The 3,755-nt window shown below is 37.7% G+C and overlaps 1 protein-coding gene across 1 annotated transcript in view; it reads right to left on the bottom strand.

Moving 5' to 3' along the window:
- The window catches only part of LOC122333885 (protein FAM222A), an 18,096-nt gene extending 15,715 nt beyond the window's left edge, over positions 1–2,381 (bottom strand). The window contains 1 exon segment of the mRNA XM_043231732.1: positions 1,957–2,381. The gene's annotated coding sequence lies outside the window, so the exon portion shown is untranslated.
- Positions 2,382–3,755: the final 1,374 nt, after the last annotated feature.

Below are 3,755 nucleotides of genomic sequence, written 5' to 3'. Positions count from 1 at the left end.
AAGAGAGGCGGAAATCACTCAGCGCGCTTTAATAACTACCCTCCAGCTCCAGCCAGTCTTTATCCTGTAAAAACACAACGAGCCATTAGGCCGGTTTCAGCCTGCCTATAACTACACACCACATCCTCGGCAGATAAAAAGTGATTAGTGAGGATGCAAAGAGAAAACTGCTTAGCAACCAGAAGATTGACATCGTGACTGTAAGTGAAAGTCACTTAAATCAGAAATACAGTAAAAAAAGCTAAATATTTTTATGATGGGAAACGACCACGTTGTACGTGAATATCTGTTAAAATGTCATTTATTTCTGTGAAGCGCAGCTGAATTTTCAGCACTGTTATGTAGCCTTCAGTGTCACATGACCCGACAGAAACCATTATAATATTCTGATTTGTTAAAGAAAAATTTATTATTATTAGCGGTTATCGAATACACCGTTCAAAAGTTTATGGTACTAAATCTTTTTTTTTTTTGCAAAACTACATTTCTGTGTTTCTGGCTTAAACGTAAAGTTATTTATGTAACCGTTCATTTTTTTCTTCATAATTTTATTTATTAAGGATGCATTAAATAGGTTAAAAGTGACAGTAAATATATTCATACTGTTAGTAAATAACATTATTTAAAGTAAATGCTCTTCTTTTTAACTTTCTATTTATTTTATCTTAATGCATCCACAAAAATATTAAATGAATTACATTGATGATAATATTTCTTGAGCCGCAGATCAGCATGCTATCGTGATTTCTAAAGGATCGCGTGACACCGAAGGCTGCTGAAAACTCAGATCTGATCATTTTAACAGTTATTTGCTGGCGACAGAACACGCTTAACAGCTCGCACACGAGCAGAATGAGGAACTGACGCAGAGAAAGACATGACAAATCACACACAGCTTCAGAGAGCAGCAGAAAGTGCTGAGTGTTCACCAAGCATCGATTTCCAGAGAGAGCCGCTCACATCTCAGCTGTCCTTTTCTTACAACTACAGGCTTTATGAGGAGAGGAGAGCACTGGACACACACACACACACACACACACACACACACACACACTCACACACACACGCACGCACGCACGCACGCACACGCAGCTGCAAAACTCACTACACTTTATTAAAAATATCTATAAGATGTGATTCAAACTTAGTTTTACGTTTAAGTATCAGATGATCGATTCAAAAAAAGACAGATTTCTATCTCAGACAAACGCTGTTCTACTCAACTTTCTATTCATCAATAGAATAAATGTCTCTTGAGCAGCAAATCAGTACATTATTATGATTTCTGATGGATCACGTGACGCTGAAGACTGGAGTGATGGTGCTGCAAATACACCGAAATAAAATACTTAATAAGTTTCGAATAACTCTTCAAATGTAAGTTAAAATAATATTTTAACTAAAAATAAAAACAAAATAAAACTTTACCGTTGTGCTATACATTGGATGAGATATAAATAGGCATGGTCTAAGGAAGAGGCTTCTTTAGAAAAAAAAAAAACCCCAAAACATTAAATATTTATGTGTACACACACACACACACACACACACACACACATACATACATATACATATATATATATAAATAATGTATAGTGAGAGAGATATGTTAGATAGATAGATACAAGTATATGAGTGACTGAGTGTTGTGTTGTCTCTCTCTCTGTCTGTCTGTCTGTCTGTCTGTGTGTGTGTGTGTTTTACAGCCTTCAATAGCAGACATCAAAGCGCCGCCACACACGCCAGTCAGGTGACATCAAAGACGCCGCTCGCGCGCTTCCGTCAACATACGTTCAATTCACCACAACCGCCATTTACCTCAACATTTACCCCAGTGTTCACCTCAACATTTACTTCAGTGTTCACCTCAACATTTATCTCCATGGAGGAGAGAGAAACGCAGCTGAAAGCGCAGGAAGTTGAGCTCAGCGTCAAGAGCGGAATCATAATATTTACCGCGAACTGAGGCTCCGCGCGCTCCGAGACCGTCCGACCCCAGCAGAACCATCGACATCCCCGCGATCACGAACCCATCAGCGGCCAAACCTCCACGAAGCCTCCGGCAGCTCGGTGCGACGGGACTGAAGTTCATGTTCTGACGGAGATGAAGAGCAGCCATCCATCATCATCATCATCATCATCATCGCCGATAAACGCACCTGCCTCGCGCTTCATCCGCGACGCGATCTATCCGTTACCTGAACAACGCCAACCATCGCCTGAAGATCGAATCCAGCTAAGAAATGAATTATAAAAACCCCGAGCGCAGAAAGTTTTCAGGTTCGCGAAGTGAGTTCGCGTTCAACATCAGGAGAGACCGAACTCTCCTCCGCGTCCTCTTCTTCTGATCTCACGCGCGAGCGACGCGACGCTATCACTCCGCTAACGGCACCTCAACCAATCGCGGCACAGATCCCTGGGGTCCGTCCAATCATTAGCGAGAGGGGGCGGGGCGGAGAATGACGCTTTCGGTCCTGCGGAGAGCTCGCGGAAAATCTTAAAGGCGCAGCGCAGTCACGTGCGTCCCTGAATGAACTGCTCTTAAAACGCTCTGGCTGTAATTATTAATTAGATCATTTATTATCTCGCTCGCTCTCCTTCGTCTTTCTTACTTTCTTATCACGAGCCGCCACAGAGGAGATATCCTCACAGCCAATCAGATAATTTATAATAAAAATGTATAAAAATAATAAATAAAATAATTAAATAAAAAAAAATAATTAATAAATAATATATATATATATATATATATATATATATATATATATATATATATATATATATATATATATATATATATATATATATATAATTGTAAACATATTTATTTAGGCTATATAAATCAATTATTATTATATATTATCATATTTTTTTTATTTTTCGGTTTTTAGAGTATCCCTGTATTTCATGAATCACATAGCTGTTTTGTGTTTGGTGATTCTTTACTGTGAAATTCTAATGAAAATCCTTTTTGATACCAGGTTCTCGGTGTGACAACATGCCCCAGCTTTTGCAGTCCAAACATTTGGGTCTGTGACTATTCAAAAGCCAGTTTTGGGTCTGTTTTTTGAGATTGTATGCTATTATTAACGCTTACATGTGGAACACATTTGTGAAAAGAGCTGGGGCCGTTTTCGTTTCTCTGCACGTCTGAGAGCAAAGAGACCTTGACTAAACCGAACTCACTGAGTAATTATTACATCTAAGCTTTAATTAAATGCCACAGTAAAACATTCAGCACCGGCTGAATCATAATGCAGATTTACAGTGAGTGCTGAATCTCTTATTAATGTTACGGGATCATTTGAAATTCTAATCCAGGACTAATTATGAAGAGTGAAATAATCATGAAAATCCTTCGGTCTGTTCCATCCGTCTGAAAGAACAGGATGAGAACTGTACATCAAATGAATCCTTTTCCCTTCGTTCGACGTCTCGGTGGAGAATCATGACATGAAGAATGGCTTTGATATCGCAGTTACTAAAAACCAGCAAGGGAAACAAATAGTTCTTATGCTTTAAACTCATATGCATATTTGATAGTGTTTTTAATGAGGAAGAATTAAATCTTCTCCAGTGGGAATCAAATGTATTCTTATACTCATTTTATTTAATTTTATTTTTTATCATATTTTATTTTATTCTTAATTTATTTCATTTTATTAGTTTTATTATATTAGGATTTATTAAGATTTATTTATTATTAGATTTATTATATTGAGATTTCCGGTTTTCCGGCTTTGTTTTTATTTAAA

The sequence above is a fragment of the Puntigrus tetrazona genome, unplaced genomic scaffold (assembly GCF_018831695.1).
Source record: "Puntigrus tetrazona isolate hp1 unplaced genomic scaffold, ASM1883169v1 S000000401, whole genome shotgun sequence".
Taxonomy (NCBI): Eukaryota; Metazoa; Chordata; class Actinopteri; order Cypriniformes; family Cyprinidae; genus Puntigrus; species Puntigrus tetrazona.
Note: the sequence above shows the minus strand (reverse complement) of the source record. Positions and strands in the feature narration are given on the sequence as shown.